Source organism: Hyperolius riggenbachi, chromosome 6, assembly GCF_040937935.1.
Source record: "Hyperolius riggenbachi isolate aHypRig1 chromosome 6, aHypRig1.pri, whole genome shotgun sequence".
Lineage (NCBI taxonomy): Eukaryota > Metazoa > Chordata > Amphibia > Anura > Hyperoliidae > Hyperolius > Hyperolius riggenbachi.
In genome coordinates, this window is record NC_090651.1 from 97,341,694 (window position 1) to 97,364,317 (window position 22,624).

The 22,624-nt window shown below is 46.0% G+C and overlaps 1 protein-coding gene across 2 annotated transcripts in view; it reads right to left on the reverse strand.

The window, feature by feature from the left end:
- The window catches only part of KIAA1614 (KIAA1614 ortholog), a 114,493-nt gene that overhangs the window by 84,059 nt on the left and 7,810 nt on the right, over positions 1 to 22,624 (reverse strand). The window contains exon 1 of one of the 2 annotated variants that reach the window (XM_068239709.1): positions 3,649 to 4,191. The exons of the other annotated variant lie outside the window; for it this stretch is intronic. The gene's annotated coding sequence lies outside the window, so the exon portion shown is untranslated. Of the gene's footprint in view, positions 1 to 3,648; positions 4,192 to 22,624 lie in introns of those variants that run through there. 2 annotated transcript variants of the gene reach the window in all.

Genomic DNA, 22,624 nt, shown 5'->3' on the forward strand with positions numbered 1-22,624 from the left:
TCCTGATCCACGCATGCACAGGATGCTTGCAACGACAGGTGCGTAATCACGACGGGTGTGCGGACAGGCCGCACATGAGCGACTTCAGCCGAAGATGCCGAGTTAACAGAGCCAAGTCCAGATTCCATGTATTTCTTCTGTTCAGGGTCCCTTTTAATATCACATGTCAAGGGACTTGTGGCCTTGCTAAACCCCAAACTGTTAGGGCACACAGGTAAGGATTAGAACTTCTCAAGTTTCTGTATTGCCATCTTGGTTCATAATATGAAAAAACATTAATTTACAGTCTGTCTTTCACAAATGTCAAAAGGCAGAAAGGGCAAAGGCCGGTACAGAAATGACCTGCTGTACATGGATGATATGTTTCAATATGGTTGGGAATGAGTCCCAGGTAACAAAAAAGGATCTCTTGTTAGTACATGGATGATACACATAGAAGAGGGGGCTGCACAAAAAAGGGGTGCCCCAAGATACCCCTAGTGACACAAAAAGTGAAAATCTGGCATTGTCACAAGGTGGAGGGATCCTCACATTTAAACAGATTCCTGTCTGTGCAAGCAGTGGTTGGAGGCAGGAACTCCCATCTCAGTAACAGCTAAGCGATGGAGGAAAGCTTTCCCAGAAACTCACTGTAGAATAGAGAGAGACCTGGCGAAAACACTACAGTAATAGTATATATGTCAGGACATCCTATTGAAATATGGAGATAATCTGACGAGGATTATTTTTTTGTTGGGGAAAGTAGAAATATGCTTTAAGCCATGTACACACAATATTCATCCCCCCCCCCCCCCCCCCCCACACACACACACTGTTTAGGGCAATAGCCTCTATGGGCAAAGCAGGTGTTTTTGGCAATGTAATGCTGTGCGGGGTACATAAGGGTAATACGGGGCTCCAGCAGGTGCCAGACCCTAAATTAAACTTCATTCCGAGTAGAGACAACTTGGAGGGGGAATACTATTTAGGGCTCGTTCAGACTATTCGTGCTGCCGTGTGCATTTTGGCAGCGTGCATAGTGTGCGACGCGCAAGAACGGTAGAAGGGAATAGACATCCCTTCTATCTTTCCCATCATATGTGCTGCGCAGCAATGTGATGTGCTATTGTGCATTTTCAGGAATCGCAGCGCAGATCCCATTCACTGTAGTATCTCCCGGTGCCCAACTGACCCGCGGCGTACTAATACGTACACTCTAGGGGTACAAGTGTGTGCTAAAGTCAGTGTATTCCTCTTCAATAACATCCCATGTAGCGATACCACTTGCCTGTCTACTCAGCAGTAGCATCTCTGTATGACTATCCCTCATTAACGGTCATCCAAAATGATCACAAAAGATCACTTGGGTGACAAAACTCTTGTGATACAAGAAATCAGCATGCCATTACAACTTTGAAAGACAATTGCTTGTTTATTTTCCTTTTTATGTTAGAGTGAGAAAAGAATAGAACTATTGGTCATTTGTTATTGTTGTCTGTGTACTCTTAGGAAAGGGCCTTTCACTTCCTGCCTTCTGCAATAATACCAAGAAAGATTCTAACCCTTCTTTTCTCTACTCAACCCCAAAAGAGGTGATTTGGCAGTTAGGCTTTCACATGCCACCAAGAGCACAAAATGGAAATATATTTGTGAGGTGGAGTTGGAGCCTCACAAGGACAGAAAAATGAAGGCTACCGGCATTATTTTCTTTTAAAAATGCCAGTCGCTGGGCAGTCATACAAATTCTCTGGCACCTGTAGTGATAGTCACACCCTGGAACCAGCATGCAGTCAGTGGGGTCAGATTACCTGATCTGCATCCTTTCTAGCTCAGTGACAGACAGTATCAGAGGCAAAGCATCAGCGCAACAAATAGGCAAGTAGCATGCATACTTACAATAGTGCTGTGAGTAAAAATGAGCCGAAAATAATTTTATATATAGAGTATAGAATATATAGAGTTTAGAATATAGAGTTTTGGTAATTTTACCAATATTCTATTATTCACTATAGTATAATATGGGTAATTTTACCAATATTTTACTATTGCCTAACCTAGTTCTGCTCTTACTTAGAACCCTTTCTCTTGATGCCTAAAGCTAACCGATCGCCCCAGGTGGTGCCTAATACTAAAACTCCCTTGGTAGGCACCCAACCTTAAAGTCGCTCCACACCTAACCCTAGGTGCACCACTAACTTTAACCCTGCCTGCTATTTATAGCCCTAATTTGCATTGTGGGTGGCCCTGGTGTCCGCTTTTTTTATTGGGAGAGTTCTGCATCCAAATGTAACGGCGCGTATTGTGCCCAATTTATGTGACCCAGCAGCACTGTCTTAAAATAAAATAATGATTACAGGCTCTATAACTAGTGTCCGGCTAAGCTTGCTCTCATCTGTGTATGAGCGAGAAGGCAAATTAGTTTGGGCAAGTATTAATATGAATACCTGTATATACTGTAGTATGCCAAATACAGGAAACAAGCATAGATCTGTAGAGCCACAAACATCTGTGATCATGGGACGGCCCACTAGAAGTATTGTGGGGGCGACAACTGAAATCCAGCTACAGCTCCTAATCACTCGTAGTGGGGATTCCTGGTTGGAGTCTTGGCCAAAACATTAGCTGCATAAAGTTTGTATGTACAGGCAGCACGGTGGCATAGTAGTGTATAGCAACCTCGACTTGCAGTGCTGGGTCCCCGGTTCCCAGCCGGGGCATTGTCTGCACGGAATTTGTATGTTCATATCGTGTTTGTGTGGGTTTCCTCTGGGCACTCAGGTTTCCTCCCACATCCCAAAAACATACAGATACGTTAATTGGCTTCCCTCTAAAAATGTCCATATACTACGATACATGCACTACACGATCTAGACCAGGCTTTCTCGAACCAGGGTTCCCTGGAACCCCAGGGTTCCTTGAGGACTCTGCAGGGGTTCCTTGGCATTTTACCCCATCGTGGGGGAAGTATAATAGAACACACTATAATAGGTGGTACTGTAACAAGAAGCACTAAATTGGGGGGTCAGGAGACAGTATAATGAGCGGTAGTGTAATAGGAGATAGTGAAATTAGCACCCTAACCTATTTAAAGACCATGCCTCCTGAAAAATAAATGAAGGGGTTCCTCGAGACCAAAAAATTATTTGCAGGGGTTCCTTGAGATCCAAAAGTTATTTACAGGGTTCCTCCAAGGTAAAAAGATTGAGAAAGGCTGATCTAGACACACGACTATGGTAGGGATTAGACTGTGAGCCCTTCTGAGGGGACAGTAGTGACAAGACAATATACTCTGTACAACGTTACGGAAGAGGTTGTTGCTTAATAAATAATATGTTCACCCCCTTTTCTTGTGGGTTTACGCCAGGTACTCTTTTTTTTTTTTTTCATCTCACATCCCGAAAACATACTGCATGGTGGATGACTCACAAAATTAGCCTAACAGTGATACGAACAATAGACTATGATTATGATAGGGATTAGACTGTGAGCTCCTCAGCATTACGGTGAATGAAATTATTTGATCTGTGCAGCCCTGCAGCCAGTGTCAGCACTATAAATATATAACGGTACTATATGAAAGGCACACAGCCTTTCTCTCTGCTGAAAAGGAGCTGGTATAAAGCAGCATCCGAGGGGTTAATTCCAAGGCAGCAGTGTTATATCACTTACCAGTTGTTGGCAGTGCAGTCCAGTCTCCCTGCAGCTCTTGTCTGTCTCCATGTGTCACTGCGGCCTCCCCAGCCCCCTGTACCCCAATTCACACACCTGGCTGCAGTTGTGGGGTGCTGGGCCAGTCACATCTCAGGGAGGAGGGCACACAGTGGGCTGCTTGTTCTGAAGCTCTCTCTAAACTTTGGCAGTTTCAGCTGTTTCTTCCCATCCCAGCTCCAGGAATGCACTAAACTTGCCAGATGTTGCAGGAAGTTGAGGAAGAGTAACTGTCCTCTGTCAGTGGCTGATGCCTCTTCTGTGTGACCCCCCAGCTTCCACTCTGCAGCCCCCAGTTCCACTCTGCCTTTCTCCTCCACTATTCCCTCCCTCCTCAGAATGATGAGTGTATGACCTCCTCTCCCTCACTCACTCCTCCTCTGCCTGGCTGCAGCTCTCTCACCCCCCTCTGCCCTCCGTTTGGCTACACTTCTTCTCAGTCAATAGCTAACCACCAGTCCTCCAGGCAGTTTGCTCAGGGAGGCTGTCTGCCCGCAGAGTGCTGGAGGGGGGGCTCTTCCTATGACACATGGACACAGGGGGTTACAGGCAGCGTCTCCACACTGAGGAAAGGCTAGGGGGAGGAGCTACTCTCTAGGCAGCTGAATAATGCTAGAAGTGCCTGAAGAGACAAGGCACAGCTGGAAGGCGACGATCCGCTATATAGACTATGCTGTGGCGGTCATACAGAAGTAGGGCCTCATCAGGACAGTAAAGCCCGCCAAAGCGGTAGATTATTCTAGATTATTAAATTTGCCTGAAACAAGTTTATTACCACATTGCTATACATTTCCCATTGATTTTTTAGAAACTTTATTGAGTGGTGGTGTGAACAGGAATAGGGGTATATTTTTTTCCTCCCCCTCAGTTACCATAATGGTGTCACCCACCCACAGGCACTCAGGCAGGGCATTCATCTGCTACTCTGCTAGGTCTCAGCACCTTGTCCGTGGAACAAGGGGTACTTGAAATAGACCTGTAATAAGATAATTTAAAAAAGTTGAACTTAACCTGGAGCTTCTACTGACCCCCTACAAACGTCCTGTGCCCGCAGCGGGACAAAACGATCCTCCAGTCCCACGCAGTGGCTTACTTTCGCATACCTCCCAACTTTTTGAGATGAGAAAAAGAAGGACTCTTAAGCCACACCTCTAACCACTCCCCTGACACAACCCTAGTCATGCATACCATAAAGATTTCATAAGAAAAATATGTTTTATAATTCAAACCACACTGGTCCTTTCTATCCTGGTTCATTTTCCTTCATATCAACATTTTAAAATTAGTAATATATCAATTTACAGGATGGGAATAAAGTTTAGAGTCAATTAAACATTTTTTTAGTAGAGAAATATATATTTACATAGAAAGAGGGACAAAGTCCTGAAAGAGGGACAATTGAGAAAGAAAGAGAGACGCATAGCAATGCAAAGGCTATGCGGACAGGGCTCCAAAAGAGGGACAGTTGGGAGCTATGCTTTCGGCTTTGCCGACTTACAAGTCAACGGCCGCTGGGCTGGCACATGCTTCCGTTGCCAGGAGCATCTTGCTCAGGTGGAGTACGAGCAAAACCTCGCCCCCAGCAGCAGGAGCGAGAATGCGCGTAGCTAGGGCCTCCAGACGCAGCGGCCCGCCGACTGCGAAACCCGAAAGTGAGCCGCGAAGGGGGACCGGAGGATCGTTTCGTCCCGACGCAGGCAAAGGACATCTGCAGGGGACCGGTAAAAGCCCCAGGTAAGTTCAACTCAACTTTTTTTTTACTTTATTACAGAATTCATTTAAAGGGAACCTAAAGTGAGTATATGGAGGCTGCCATATTTATTTCCTTTTAAGCAATACCAGTTGCCTGGCAGCCCTGCGGAGCTATTTGGCTGCAGTAGTGTCTGAATCGCACACCTGAAACAAGCATGCAGCTAATCTTGCCAGATTTAACAAAAATGTCAGAAACAGCTGATCTGCCGCATGCTTCTTCAGGGTCTATGGCTAAACATATTAGAGGCAGAGGATCAGCAGGGCTGCCAGGCAGCTGGTATTAATTAAATAGAAATAAATAGGGCAGCCTCTATATACCTCTTGCCTTCAGTTTCCCTCTAGGGCCCATTTCCACTAGTGCAGAAACCAGGCCGAACCCGCAGTTTCCCCGCAGGCGAATCGCTCAGGAAAACTCTACTATAGGAAATAATAGCGCCGCCTGCCAAATCGCTTGCCCTAGCGACTCAGCCGACATTGCCATCAGTTTTTGTGCAGGAGGCAGCGAATCCCATAGCCGTGCATGGCAAGGCTTCTAGGATTCATCTGCGTACCTGCAGACCCAGAAGTGCCGCCGCACGGTTCGCAGCCGCGCGTGGTGGCTAGTGGAAACGGGCCCTCGATGAACCCATTATATTAAAAATAGGAATAATAAAAAAATAAAATTAACAGCAGGCCGGCCGCTGCACAGCAGAGAAGGAACGATTGTTGGAGGTGGGAATATACTTTCAGACTATTGCTATATTGCTCCATATTCGAGGAGGGCGTGCCGAAGGGATGGACCCACTTGTAAGGGCCCTTTTCCATAGAGAAACACAATTAAAAGTAAATACTCTAAGTGATCCAAATTGTAAATAAACTTTAGTCAATTTGGCGCTGGGGTGATTCAAAATCCCCCCCCTTCCCCCTAAAGTCAGAAAGTTAGCGGGAGCACCTATATCTACTCCCCAGGAACAAAAGTAAAGTTTAAAGGGCGTAGATATACTGTACTGGCTCGGGAAAGTGGTTAAAGCGGATGCGAGATGAAAAACTAACTATAACATGTAACTTGTCCATATATTTTATCTAAAGTTTAGATAGTTTACACAGCAAATCTAGCTGCAAACAGCTTTAATAGAAAATGATTATTTCTTCCTGTGATAAAATGACAGCAGCCATGTTTGTAAACATTACACAGAGGCAGGCTTATCTGTATCTTGAGCACTCAGCCTGTGGAAAAAAACTAACCCCCCTCCTCCCCTCTGCCTCTGAAATCAATGGCTAGTAACATCTCCTCCTCCTCCTCCTGCCCAGACTGAGCTCACATGAGCCCTTGCTACTGCCAAGGCTCTCTGAAAACCTGTGGGCGTGGTTTATTTAGTTTATAGGGAATTAGAGTATTAACCCTCTGGGCGATACAATTACATCACCCAGGAGGGGGTGCAGCACCATTTTTTTTAATTTTTTAAATCATGTAGCGAGCCCTGGGCTCGCTACATGATAGCCGCTGCGCAGCGGCCTCCCCCCACCCACTCCGATGGCCTTCGGCGATCAGAGTAAGCAGGAAATCCCGTTCAGAACGGGATTTCCTGCTGGGCTTCCCCGGTCGCCATGGCGACGGGGCAGGATGACGTCATGGACATCGTGACGTCAGAGGGAGTCCCGATTCACCCCTCAGCGCTGCCTGGCACTAATTGGCCAGGCTGCGCAAGGGGGTCGTGGAGGGGGGGCTGTGCGGCACGGCGGGTAGCGGCGGATCGGAAGTTACATGCAGCTAGCAAAGTGCTAGCTGCGTGTAACAAAAAAAAATTCTGCAAATCGGCCCACCAGGGCCTGAGAACTCCTCCTACGCGACCTACCCCGAGTTCAGCTCGGGATTATCGCCCAGGAGGTTAAAACAAAAAAGTATTTGGCTTGAGGAATGCCCTACAAACAATAGGAAAGGAACTCAATTATGCCATGAGTAAAAGTTCACCTCGGATCCACTTTAAGTTACTTTTAAAACACTGTAATTTGCCAGTGATAGTCATTCCCCACTATCCACGTTGACCTGGAGGGGCAATAGTAATTAATGCCACCAGGACTTGTGCAGGAGCAGAGTAAGCCTTATATCGGCTTTATCCTGTGCCCAAGTCTCCCGGCGGCCGATTCATAGATACGCGATATGGAGGCTGTCATATTTATTTCCTTTTAAACCATGCATGTTGTCTGGCTGTCCTGCTGATTCTCTGCCTCAAGTTTAACTGGATTTGCTGCATGCTTGTTTCAGGTGTGCAGTTCAGACACTATTGATGTATAATCTCACTTCAGGTGTGCTTTTAGACATCAGTGATGAAAGGAGGCAAAGATTCATAAACATCTTAAATTGAATCTGAGATAAAACTAATGAATGAATTTATACTTACCCAGGGCTTCCTCCAGTCCCCTTCCGGCTGTGGGCTCCCTCGCAAGGCACATAATGCTCCTGATTACGGGAGCGCGATGGTCCTCACATGCGTGGGAAATAGCAATTGAAGCATGTTACCAATGCGGCCAGCAGGGGATTGGAGCAGCCTCAAGAGAAGGAGAGGGAGCCCACAGCCTGAAGGGGGCTGAAGGAAGCCCCAGGTAAGTATATATTAATTTGTTAGTTTTATCTCAGTTACACTTTAAGACCAGTATTTCAAAATTACTGGCACAGGCACTTAGCTTTTTTTTTTTTTTTTTTTTTTTAAAGGAGTGTCACTCTAAGGGTTAATGAGTGAATACATTAAAAACTTGTTTGGTAGGCTGTAAAGTTTAACTTGTGGTAACTTCTGAGTTGCTGTTACAATCAGATCACTGATCCTTCAGGTTGTGTTTCTGCTGTTCCACACATTCTTGGCAAACCTTATCTGTGGCTACCTTAAAGGAAAAATGTTCCTTTTGTTTTTAAAAAAAAGACAAATCTACATCAGTGTACACATTTCTTTTTGTTGCGTTCTAATGTTATTAAATTAACTTTCCATCCAATCTGCAGCCAGCTTAATATTTTCAAAACTGACAATGAGGTCAGATTGATCTCTGTAGTCTTGGGAACAGTAACCTCTGTACTCTGTTAGTACTGTTGCTAGGAGACAGGCCAGAAATTCCCACCTTCAGCAGCAGTAATTAGCCGCATGGGGCAAGGGGCTTTGTTACTCTTTTTTAGTGTCTGCACTAATCCATTAACTGGCAGCAAACGTTGACACCTCATATCTACCGGTTTCAGTTAGAAGCACTGTGGAATGCTTATCTTTCACAAACACGAAAAACAGTCCAGCGGAAAAAATGCTTGCCAATTTCCAAATGGGGAGCCAAACTGAGTTTACTCCTAAACAAAAGTTTACACCCCATAGGACAACTATTAGTCGTGCACTGCACAAAGTTGGTCTTTATGGAAGAGTGGCAAGAAGAAAGCCATTGTTAACAGAAAAGCATAAGAAGTCTCATTTCCAGTTCGCCACAAGCCATGTGGGGGACACAGCAACCATTTGGAAGAAGGTGGTCTGGTCAGATGAGACCAAAATGAACTTTTTGGCCAAAATGCAAAACACTATGTGTGGCAGAAAACTAACACTGCACATCACTCTGAACACACCATCCCCACTGTCACATATGGTGGTGGCAGCATCATGCTCTGGGGGTGCTTCTCTTCAGCAGGGACAGGGAAGCTGGTCAGAGTTGATGGGAAGATGGATGGAGCCAAATACAGGGCAATCTTGAAAGAAAACCTCTTGGAATCTGCAAAAGACTTGAGACTTGGGTGGAGGTTCACCTTCCAGCAGGACAACGACCCTAAACATAAAGCCAGGGCAACAATGGAATGGTCTAAAACAAAACATATCCATGTGTTAGAATGGCCCAGTCAAAGTCCACATCTAAATCCAATTGAGAATCTGTGGCAAGATCTGAAAACTGCTGTTCACAAACGCTGTCCATCTAATCTGACGGAGCTGGAACTGTTTTGCAAAGAAGAATGGGCAAGGATTTCAGTCTCTAGATGTGCAAAGCTGGTAGAGACATACCCTAAAAGACTGGCAGCTGTAATTGTAGCAAAAGGTGGTTCTACAAAGTATTGACTCGGGGCTGAATAATTACGCACACCCCACTTTGCAGTTATTTTTTAAAAAATGTTTAGAATCATGTATGATTGTCATTCCACTTCTCACGTGTACACCACTTTGTGCTGGTCTTTCACGTGGAATTCCAATAAAATGGATTCATGTTTGTGGCAATAATATGACAAAATGTGGAAAACTTCAAGGGGGCCGAATACTTTTGCAACCCACTGTACATCGTAAAAATGTACCCAAGTGTGTGAGTGTATGTTACAGGTGATGTGTGAAAAGCAGGCATTCTATAGAATGCCTAGGCAATATATACAATACCTGGAGTTTTTTGGCAAGGTATGAAATACCTGTGTTGTTACATACCTTTCCTAGGCATTCTATACAATGCCTAAGCATTCTAAATAATGACAAGTACTCATTTGGCAAAGTGTAAAATGGGATATCAGAGAGGTTTTTTTTCCCCCAACGAAATGCCTGAGAATGAAAGGACATTTAAAAAAAAAAAAGTTTGCGAGAACGAATTTTGAATTGTACTTAATTTTCTTCTTTACACAAAGGCATTTCATACTTTGGCACTTAGTTTTGCGCATACACCTCAGAAACCCTTGCCCTCTTTCCGTGGACTGAGCGGTAGCAACAGATCGAAGAGGTATTTCGTGGTCAGAAACATCTTCAACTCTCAGTAAGCTCTTCGGACAAACTGTGAATTGTGATCTTGCATATAGTTGGTTTAAAATTCCTTGTGCTGTTCCAAGTCGGTAAAAGCCGTCTTCTGTCACATTCATAACAACTGACAACAGATTGAGCGAGTCGCCGCGTCCCTTGTTGAAGTCAGGGATGGGAACTCGCACAGTTAATTTTCATTTTTTTGGCCTGTACTTCCAGATTCAATGTCGATTGTCTTCTACCTTCGACAGCATTCTCAATGTTGAAGCAAATGTTGCACAAAACATGAGCCCCATAACCTTCCATTTCCTCACCTCCATCGTCTTTAGTAGAATGCCAACAGATAGTGTGAATGATTCGCCCACACTCTCTGCATGCATGGGCACCGCTGCTTTCCTTTAAAGGGACTCCGAGCAGTGCAGAAACTATGGAAAGATGCATTTCATTTTAAAGCTCTCTTTCTCCTCTTTCCAATGATAAATAAACCGCCGCCCTACGCCTTTTAGTTTTCGCTATTTTCGTGATTGAAATTGCCGCGGCCGCCGAAAATAAAGAAAACTAAAAGGCGTAGAGTGACGATTTGGGTGTCGCCAGAAAGAGGAGAAAGAGAGCTTTAAAATGATATCCATCTTTCCATAGTTACTTGTATTCAGGGGCGTAGCAATAGGGGGTGCAGCGGTAGCGACCGCATCAGGGCCCTTGGGCCAAAAGGGCCCCGAAGGGCCCTCCCTCAACTACAGTATTAGCTCTCTATTGGTCCTGTGCTCATAATAATCACTTCTATATATATGTTACGGCCAGAACCCGAAGTTTGGCCACTTTGCGTTCTGGCCGGCCACTTCGGGTTCTGGCCGGTCAATGTGCGAACTGGCCGCTGCGCTGCGGCCAATGTGAGGAATGAAATGATTGCAGTAAAGATGAATGTGTGTTCTGGCCGTCTCGCTGCGGCCAAATGTGTCAAAAATGCGTCCATTCATTTTTAATGAAATTAAGCCGGCGGCAATGTAGCAAATGAAGCCGCCGGCTTTCTCTCCTCCCCCCTGCCTCTCTCTCTCTCTCCTGGCATCCGGCGGGGACATGCGTGTCCCCCCGGAGTCGTTCGTCGCAGCAGGGAATCCTGCTGTTCGTTTCTGCAGAGCGGGTGCTGGCAGAAGAAATGTCTGCAGCCTCCCCGCTCTGCTGCCCTGGCGCGACGAACGAATCTTGGGGACACGCGTGTCCCCGCCGGCTGACCGAGAGAGAGAGAGAGAGAGAGAGAGAGAGAGGCGGGGGGGGGGGGGGGGGGAGGAGAGAAAGCCTCCGGCTTAATTTCATTAAATGAATGAATGCACTTTTGACACATTTGGCCGCAGCGAGACGGCCAGAACACACATTCATCTTTACTGCAATCATTTCATTCCTCACATTGGCCGCAGCGCAGCAGCCAGTTCGCACATTGGCCGGCCAGAACCCGAAGTGGCCGGCCAGAACGCAAAGTGGCCAAACTTCGGGTTCTGGCCGTAACATATACATTGAGTAGTGATAAACATTAACAAGCTCTTCCCCATCCCCTTCTTGCACCTCTGACACTGTAGTTGCCATTGGCAGGTTTTGGTGCGCCTTATCAATTGTTATGTATAGAGTGCCTGGGGGGCCCCATTGTAAAACTTGCATCGGGGGCCCACAGCTCCTTAGCTACGCCACTGCTTGTATTACACAGGACGACACTTTCCCCAGTGTCAGCAGCTCCATTCAGCAGAAAAAGTCGGCCTGTGTAATACATTGTAACTATGGAAAGATGGATATCATTTTAAAGCTCTCTTTTTCCTCTTTCTGGCGACACCTAAATTGTTTCCCTACGCCTTTTAGTTTTCTTTATTTTCGCGATTGAAATCACGGCCGCGGCAATTTCAATCGCGGAAATAGCGAAAACTAAAAGGCGTAGGGCAGCGGTTTATAGATCATTGGAAAGAGGAAAAAGAGAGCTTTAAAATGATATGCATCTTTCCATAGTTTCTGCACTGCTCGGAGTCCCTTTAAAGTAACAGACACAACACGTGGCAGAAAAGGAAGACTCTTCAATATCCAGGTCTTCACTGACATTTTTGCTTTGTTCATCGTGAATTCTATAGAATGCCTTGGCAATCACTTACGAGACTGTCGTATTCTATACTCTGCTGGTTTACCTTCTGGCATTGCATAGAATGCCTAATGTATGTAACAACACAGCTATTTCATACCTTGCCTAAACACTTCAGACATTGTATACATTGCCTAGGCATTCTATAGAACGCCTGCTTTCAAACTTTGCCTGTAACATATATTGCTACACACTTCCTCTGAGCCATAGTCCCCAACAGTCCCGATTTGATCGGGACTGTACCGATTTGGGTGGCCCCTCCCGCCATCCCGCGCTGCCCCCCTTCTGTCCCGGCCGCTGGGCAGAGAGAAGAAAAGAAAAAACTGATCGAGGCACCAGCCCCGGGGATCTGTATGCAGCATAGATTGCCGCCGCTATTTCTCCCTCCCTCCCTCCTAATGTGCCCCCCAGTGTCGCCCCCACCTGCCTGCAGAGAGTTCAATGTGGAGCGGGCTGTCATTTAATTAAATTAATGATCTGGCAATTGCCTTTCCGTGCGTTTCATCTGCTCCTCTTGGCTTCCTGTGACGTCATAGGAAGCAGGAAGCCAAGAAGAGCAGATGAAACGCACGGAGCGGCAATAGTAAGATCATTTAATGACAGCCCGCTCCGCATTGAACTCTCTGCAGGCAGGTGGGGGCGACACTGGGGGGCACATTAGGAGGGAGGGAGGGAGAAATAGCGGCGGCAATCCATCCTGCATACACAGATCCCCAGGGCTGGTGCCTCGATCAGTTTTTTTCTCGCCGCTCCCCCCACACCCATGGGCACCCTCACGCTCCCCCACACCCACTGGCACCCTCACGCTCCCCTCCACCCCTTTCAGGAGTTCTATTAATTAAAAGAAAAATGTTTGTAAAAAATAAATAAATAAAAAATTAAATTTAAAAAAAATAAATAAAAAATAAAAAAAATGGTGGGCGTGTCTAGGGGGTATTGGGGGTGTGGTTAGGGTGTGGCCTAAGTGTCCCGTTTTCTGGGCTTAAAATGTTGGGAGGTATGCTCTGAGCTATTAAAGTAAACCCGACACATTGCAATCAAAATAATTTATACTTACCTGATGGCCCCTTTAGCTCCCAGTACACTGTTCTCCCAAAGAGTACACCCCTCTGTTCTACCGCTGTCAGCTCCATTAGTCTTTTGCTCACAGATACACTTGGATACATTCACAAGCATCAGAAAACAGCAGTAATGTAAGCAGGTCATATCAATTATGTAGTGGCCTAGACCTATCTGCTGGTGGGGTAAAATTTGCAAAGATTAAGCCGTAAAACACCCTCTGCAGTTATTGCAATACTGCACTGTATCCAGCAATATAGCAAAAATACAGGGATTCCCCTATGGATATACCCAGGTATAACAATCACAAAAACTCATGCAATCAATACCAGCCTGTGGAGGAGAAAACCTCACAATCTCCCAGTTATTGAGAACAATTCTCGTGGCAACACCCCAGCCCTGAATAGCCTCAGTTCACTCTCAGGATTGGTGCAAGCTACCTACTGAAGGGAAGGGGAAAATACAACAGCACTTGCTGATTGCAGGCGCCTCATGTATGGAAGTGCAGCTAATAGCCATGAGGACATCTAGTGTTCAAATAGCAAATTGCAATTTATATCATTTTCTACAGGAACATTTGTATATTAACATGTCTCTGGAGCTTCAAAAGGAAAAAAAAAGATGGTACCTTAGTTTACGATCACTCTGCTCTGCGTGCAGAAGGAAAAGCACTATTTGTAAATTTTGTAGACTGCATTGTATCTTAGTAGTAGAGATAGACTGCAATGTGATAGTTGATTTCAAATATCGAGGTTACCTTTGCTAAAGCCTACTGTTGTACAGAAATGTAAATGATTGTATACAGGATTTGTGAATGTGCATCAAATATGTTAACTTGCACACAAGCTGCCCCCTGATCAGTGATGCATTAGACTGGGAGCACACTTGTCTGTGAGGAAAACTATGAGTTTTCTGCCATGTGCAGTTTGCAGTGAAGTTTGTAGTTTTTGTATGCGATTGCATTGTGTGACTGAATCCATGGCAGCCTGGAGGGGAAATAGAGATTAATACCCCCGCGACTTGTGCAGCTGCAGGGTACGCCTTTCAATGGCTTTACCCTGCGCCCAAATCTCCCAGTGGCAGTTTCATAGGTATGCTTATTACCGCTAAGAAGTTAAAGGTAACACATGATACAATAAAATATTTGACTATATGGCAATTCAATAAAAATGATCAGTTGTACAGACGTACATTTCCTGCAGAGTAGAAGACATAAACTACCTTTCTCCGATGTTGCTGTCACTTACAATAAGTAGTAGAAATCTGACATTACTTACAGGTTTTCAGCTAGTCTATCTCTCCATAGGGGATTCTCAGCATGGCCTTTATTCTTTATAAAGACACTAGTGACCTTAGCCTGTTTAAAAACGGGCTAGGTCTGTCACTGCGCATGCGCCCGCCGCGCACGCACGCCATCGCTTGCTGCTCGTCACTCCCCCTTAGTGTCTCTGCCTCACTGCACATGTGCAGAGCGCAAAAGGGACACACACATGGACATGGGGCGCAGAGACACTTAGGGATTAGTATAAAGGATTCCCTGAAAAAGATTTATACAAAGATGCTGAACAGCCTCAACGTTTGCTGCACACTTTTTTGGCATTTGGATGGAGCAACTGCCATTCACTAAGTGCTCTTGAAAATAAAGAAAACCCTGCAAATCCCCCATGAGGAGATGAGCTGGTCTAAAACCTGTCGGTTCTGTCAGATTTCTATTTCCTACTGTGACAGCAAAATAGGAGAAAAGTAATTTATTGCTCATTTTACTCAGAGAAAAAAAGTACTTATTTGTATATGTTTACATGTACTTTAAATTTTACGATTTTCGCGATAGTGCCCCTTTAACCACTTTTTGCCCTGCTAGCTGCTACAGTATATCTACGTCATCTGTGGCACCCTCCAAGCCACCATAAGGTAGATATACTGACCTGCTTGCAGCCCTGCTGTGCACGATCGGGTGCGCTTCAGAGCGCCCCCCCCCCCTTCATCTCTCCCCCTCCGTGGTTGGATCGTTCAAAAAATGCCCCTGCAAGTTGAATATCTCACCTTACCTGGTTCCTGCGATCATGCTGCAGCTCCAGCCTCCGTCCACCGATCTTCACTCAGCCCTGTGACGCTGAATATCCGTGTCCCGGCTTGATGACGTCAACCGGGTGTTCGGTATCACAGGGCTGCGTGCCTGGTGAATGGAGGCTGGAGCTGCTGCAGGATGATCGCAGGAACCAGTTCAGGTGAGATATTCAACTTGCAGGGTCATTTTTATGAACAATCTGGCCATGGGGGGAAGGGGGGGGGGTCATCTGGCTATCCATAACAGAGGGTGGGGATTCTAAATCGGAAGGGGGGTTTTAAATGATTATTGGGGCCCATCAGGGTAACGGGGGTGGGGGATTTCATAATGGAGGGCACATCTGATGGTCCTGAGGGACATAACTTAATACTGGGGACACACATGGCTATAATGGGGTGGGGCGCTTATCCTGTGGGCACATCTGGCTATAATGGGGAACACTGATCCTGGGGACACATCTGGCTATAATGAGGGGTGCTTTATTGGGGTACGCATCTGTGTGTGTGTGTGTGTGTGTGTGTGTGTGTGTGTGTGTGTGTGTGTGTGTGTGTGTGTGTGTGTGTGTGTGTGTGTGTGTATATATATATATATATACATACAGAGAGAGAGAGAGAGGGAGACTGGGGATCTCCAGGCTGCGTGCATACTTTGCATAGTATTGAATATAATTTGGTTCGTGCTGCTCATCCCTTGGTGTATGTATATATATATATATATATATATATATATATATATATATATATATATATATATATATATATATATATATATATATATATATATATATATAGTGGCAAATGCAGAGACACATCTGGCTATAATGGAGGCTAATATTGGGAGGCACATCTGGCTATACTGGGGGGGGGGGGGGGTGATATTGGGCACACATCTGGCCTTGGGGGACATAATACTGATGGCATTTTACCTACTGTAGCACTTTTCATTTTTTACTAGAATTGGGGGGAAAAAAAACCTGAGAAATAATGCAATTTTAACGGTTTTCCCTCTTTTTTTCCCACTAAAATGCGGCGAAAAAAAAATTCTCGGGACAAAATATCCCCCAATGGAAGTCTAGTTTATACTGAAAAAGAAAAAGATATCCAGATCATTTAGGTGTCGTGAGTAGGGATAAAGTTATGGCTGTTTAAATAGGGACATAGCTACAATGTCAAAACTGCTCTGGTCCAGAAGGGGAAAACAAGTCTGGATACGAAGTGGTTAAAGGAAACTAGAAACGATGCATACTTACTGTTGGTCCTGGACTTTCTGCTGCCTGAGGCAAAGATCATGAAGGCGCCCCCCCCCCCGGGCCCCCCCCCTCCCCCGCACATACGGCTATCATATTGGGGGAGGGGGGTATTAGGAGCACATACGGCTATCATATTGTGGGGAGGGGGCATTAGGAGCACATACGGATATCATATTGGGGGAGGGGGGCATTAGGAGCACATACGGCTATCATATTGTGGGGAGGGGGGCATTAGGAGCACATACGGCTATCATATTGGGGGAGGGGGGCATTAGGAGCACATACGGCTATCATATTGGGGGAGGGGGGCATTAGGAGCACATACGGCTATCATATTGTGGGGAGGGGGGCATTAGGAGCACATACGGCTATCATATTGGGGGAGAGGGGCATTAGGAGCACATACGGATATCATATTGGGGGAGGGGGGCATTAGGAGCACATACGGCTATCATATTGGGGGAGGGGGGCATTAGGAGCACATACGGATATCATATTGGGGGAGGGGGGCATTAGGAGCACATACGGCTATCATATTGTGGGGAGGGGGCATTAGGAGCACATACGGCTATCATATTGGGGGAGGGGGGCATTAGGAGCACATACGGATATCATATTGTGGGGAGGGGGGCATTAGGAGCACATACGGATATCATATTGGGGGAGGGGGGCATTAGGAGCACATACGGCTATCATATTGGGGGAGGGGGGCATTAGGAGCACATACGGCTATCATATTGGGGGAGGGGGGCATTAGGAGCACATACGGCTATCATATTGGGGGAGGGGGGCATTAGGAGCACATACGGCTATCATATTGTGGGGAGGGGGGTATTAGGAGCACATACGGCTATCATATTGTGGGGAGGGGGCATTAGGAGCACATACGGCTATCATATTGGGGGAGGGGGGCATTAGGAGCACATACGGCTATCATATTGTGGGGAGGGGGGTATTAGGAGCACATACGGCTATCATATTGTGGGGAGGGGGCATTAGAGCACATACGGCTATCATATTGGGGGAGGGGGCATTAGGAGCACATACGGCTATCATATTGTGGGGAGGGGGGTATTAGGAGCACATACGGCTATCATATTGGGGGAGGGGGGCATTAGGAGCACATACGGATATCATATTGGGGGAGGGGGGCATTAGGAGCACGTACGGCTATCATATTGTGGGGAGGGGGCATTAGGAGCACATACGGCTATCATATTGGGGGAGGGGGGGCATTAGGAGCACATATGGCTATCATATTGGGGGAGGGGGGCATTAGGAGCACATACGGCTATCATATTGGGGGAGGGGGGGGCATTAGGAGCACATACGGCTATCATATTGTGGGGAGGGGGGGCATTAGGAGCACATATGGCTATCATATTGGGGGAAGGGGAGTGGACAATAGGGGCACATATAATTATCATTGTTTGTTAGGGACACATATGGCTATCATACTGGAGGAGGGGTGATCATTAGGGGCACATATGGCTATAATATTGGGAGGGGGGTAATTAGGGGTGCATATGGCTATAATACTGTGGGAGGGGTGGTTATTAGGGGCACATATAGCTATAATATTGGTAGGGGGTAATTAGGGGTTCATTTGGCTATAATACTTAGGGGAGGGGGGCAGTGAGCAAATTGAGCAAATGCTCCAGAGCCTGTAAGTGCTGCTGGGCCCTGCTAGGTCTCCTCCTGACTTGTCTCAGGGTCTGGAGGGGGGGGGGGGGGGCAGGTTACTTTTGCCCAGGGGCCCCATTGTAGCTAGAACCGGCCCTGCAGTCTACTACCACATTCCAAATAAATATACCACCAGTCAGTGTCAGTCTGACTACATAAAATAACATTAGAACATACAAAAAGGAATCCGACCGACCCGACCGTGAAGAGCAGCCAAAGGACAGAGCCAGAGCCTGGGGCAGCCGCAGCAAAGTGACTCACCGGGGATGGTGGGGTCCGGCGACGACGATGGCGGAGGGCAGGCCAGGCGTCGGGCACGAGCCAGCATCCATCTTGCGCTGGCGGGCAAAAGGCAGCGAGCTTGCTCCTCCCTCTCTCGCCGGCGGGCAAGGCCAGGGGGCAACGGCGGGCTCATCATTGTCACGGTCACGGCAGCACTCAGTGACCGTGACTATCATGGCGATGGCGGGCAGCAGGCAGCGTGACTCCTCCAGTCACTTCCGGTCCCGGATTCTGCAGGCGGAGCGGGAGGCAGCGCAGCAGCCAGGACAGCCTCACAGAGGCCTAGTAGGCGGCAGAGCTCACCTCGGACTCGGAAGTCCGGCATGGTGGGTGGGCGTGGGCGGCACGTCACGCAAGTGGCAGGGCTGGCGTCACTGTGCACACAGGGTGAGGGTCACTCACCGATTCGGTGTGCTGCGTGCTGCCACTGCCAGGCAGGGAGACTTCACTGTCTGCAGCGCAGGCAAATTGAGGCGGGCGGCGGCGGTGGCCGGTAGGTAGCACACTCCAGTGTGACCGGTCAGTCTCTCCGGAAAGGCGGCAAAAACCAGGCGCAGGCACTTCCTCTCAATGCCTGGTGCCGCCCCTCCACTTCCTGCCGCCTGAGGAACCCGCCTCACCCCACCTCATGGGCGGGCCGGCCCTGCCTGGGGCTTCCTCCAGCCCCATACAGTCCTGCTGATCCTCTGCCTCTAATACTATTAGCCATAGACCCTGAACAAGCATGCAGCAGATCAGGTGTTTCTGACATTATTATCCGATCTGACAAGATTAGCTGCATGCTTGTTTCTGGTGTTATTCAGACACTACTGCAGACAAATAGATCAGCAGGGCTGGCAGGCAACTGGTATTGTTTAAAAGGAAAAATATGGCAGCCTCCATATTCTTCTCACTTGAGTTGTCCTTTAAGGGCTGGGGCCATCAGAAGTGCTTTCTGCCAGGCTTTGGAGTCAGTGGCAATTAGCGCTGGGCTAATGAAAGCCAATGGAGGTGAACCCACAGAAACGATTGCAATTTTATTGGAAAATCGTGGTACTATTCAAATCCAGAAATTGTTGTGTTTTCTGAAAATGGAAACTCCACCCCTGTGGGTCCTGGGCCTCGAGGGGACTAACAGTCAAAATTTCCCTTTTGCTCCGACACATCTGCCAATCTATTGCCAGAGCAAGTCAAAGAACAAAAACAGTTTTCATTACAAAGTGTCTGAAACTGTCAATATGCTTACTTTTAAATTGGTCTTTCATTTGATTGCTCCAACAAGAACTCCAGCACTCATCCAGCACTTTCTGCTGAGAGGAAAATACACATTGATATGTAGAGAGGAGAAGATAAGCTTTTGTTTGCTTACAAAGGAGGAACATTTTGCCTGATAGCTGGACTGGTCCTAAGCAACAGATTGCCATTTTCCTCACATGTACAGGTGCTTGAACAGGATGAGTTCACCATTTGTTTTAATTGCTAACAGAATTAAACTTGTGGGAGAATTGGGTTTTTTACAGTATTTGAGGACATAGGCAGGTAGGAAAACTGTAAGGCCTCGTTCACATCATACACGCTTCCGTGCGCATTTGGAAGTGCGTATGACATGGTGACAGCCCTTCTGACGTTCACATCTACTGCGCTGCGCAGCAGTACGATGCGCTTGCGTATTTCTGCCTGAGTTTTACCCGCTATCACAGAGCTGACACATCACTGTCAGTGGATGGGATCAGCAGCGCAGCGGGAAGCGGTGCAGATGGCGTGCGATTGTACGCGCTGCATTCTGATCGCACAGCCATCTGCGCTAGTAGATGTGAGCAAGGCCTAAGGCGATAAGGAATTGGAAGACCAGATCCTATTTGTGTCATTTAAATGTTTCTACTTCTAGTCTGTCAGTTGTGTCTGTCCATGCACCTCCTGTCCATGCATCAGGGCTGGAACCCACTAGATAGAGCGATTTTTTTGGGCGTTTAAGAGGGGTTTCAAAACGCTAGCGATTTCCCTAAACTCTCAGCTAAAATTAATGGATGGGCCAAATTCCACTGGAACGTTTGCAATTAGCGTTAGTGTTTCTGCAATGTAAAGTATATAAATGCTGGTGTAATCGCTCGTCAAAACCTACACAGAGCGATTTGCTAACGTTTTTAAATTACTGCACACTGTAAATAAAATGAAAACGAATTGACAGGACCAATCAGAATTAAAATCGCAAATCGCTACACAATCGCTGCCAAAATCACCAGAAAACACTTATGAAATCGCTTACAAAACATCCATTAAAAACGCTAGCGATTGCAATTAGCGATAGCGCTTTGTAGTGGGTTTCAGGTGTTAAACAATTTATAGTTATTGGTTCTGTGCAGATCCTTGTGGTGAGCTTCTCTCCTGCATATATTCCCAGCTACCGTTGGCTGTCATGTGACATCACAAGATGGCTGACTGCAGTTGGAAATGGCCACATTAAGAAGGATCACCAGGAAACATATAAAACAGATAACTATACCCTGCTAGATGCCTCTCCCTGCAGTATGGTGAGAGAACGGAGGGAGAAGGCATGAAGGATATGGTTGTACTCCTTATGGGAGGAAGGGAAGTGGAATAACATTTTATGTATGGTGGGGGAGGCAAAAGTAATTATGAAGTGAATGTGTTTATAACTGTTATGAGGGCTCTGACATTGCTCTATTATTTTTATAGAAAGGTTGAGACATGGACAGACTTCCTATATTAAGGTAGGGGGAAAAAAAGGGGAGCATATCTATATCTGTTTCCTATGTCATATTTTTCTTTGGTCTTTGCTATCTGCAAGTTACAGGGGTCACAGAGTTTCCTTGAACTTATACTGAAGCGTATACAGTAGCTGCTCATTAATGGTCTCCTTCCAACCAGACAGATCTTAGAAGGATCTGCAGAGAAAGAAGCAGAAAATCCCCAAATCCAAGTGTGCAAAGCTTCTGGCATCAGCCGGGCAGGACTCCAGGCTGTAATTGCTGCTGGAGGTGCTTACACTTATTGCTGAGTGGAAGCTGACAATTTGGACGCCAGCGGCTAGTGGACATAATGGGCACCGACATTGACACCAATATAAAAGTAGCAGCAAGCGGGGGCTGAAGTGGAAATTTGGGCACCTCATAATATTTTTTGACGTAACATACAACAAAAATATTAGTTTTACAATATTTGACTCCCTTCATTTTAACTGTATAAAGTTACATTAACTCTATCTTCTGGAATATAGAACAATTTTTTAACCACTTAAGTCTATCTGGATGGATATATCCGTCCAGATAGACTGTGCAGCTGCTGCTGCCTGAGGCGTGCTACCGCCGCTTGCCAATAGCCCCCCGATCAATGAATGGGAATATACTTCCCATTCATCGATCTAAGTCCCCCACAGGCCCCGGTCTTTCTGCAAAAAAATAAAAAAAAGTAAGTTTTCCATCCTCTTTCTAGTTCCTGGAAGCGAGATCGTCGCTTCCAGGACTTTTTGACTGTGGCCATCTTGTGGCCAAATAGTAAACTACACCCACATATTTTTTTTTATTAAATAATTACATTATATTACATTTAAAATTAGCGGTTTACCTCCCACACCAAAAATTGCCCAAATACATTTTTTAAGAAAAAAAATAATTTAAAAAATTACAATTAAAAAAACAACATCATAAATAGTTACCTAAGGGTCTGAACTTTTTAAAGATGCATGTCAAGAGAGTATATATTTTTTTAATTATAAGCTTGTAAATAGTGATGGACGCAGATTGAAAAAATGCCCCTTTAATTCTAAATAAAATATCGGCACTATAAATTGTGATAGGGACATCATTTAAATTGTGTTATAACCGGGACAAATGGGCAAATAAAATACATGAGTTGTAATTACAGTAGCATGCATTAATTTTAAACTTTAACGGTCAAAATCTGAGAAATAATTATTTTTTTCCATTTCTTTCTTACTCTTCCTGTTGAAATGGATTTAGAAAAAAATTATTCTTAGCAAAATGTACCACCCAAAGAAAGCCTAATCAGTGGCG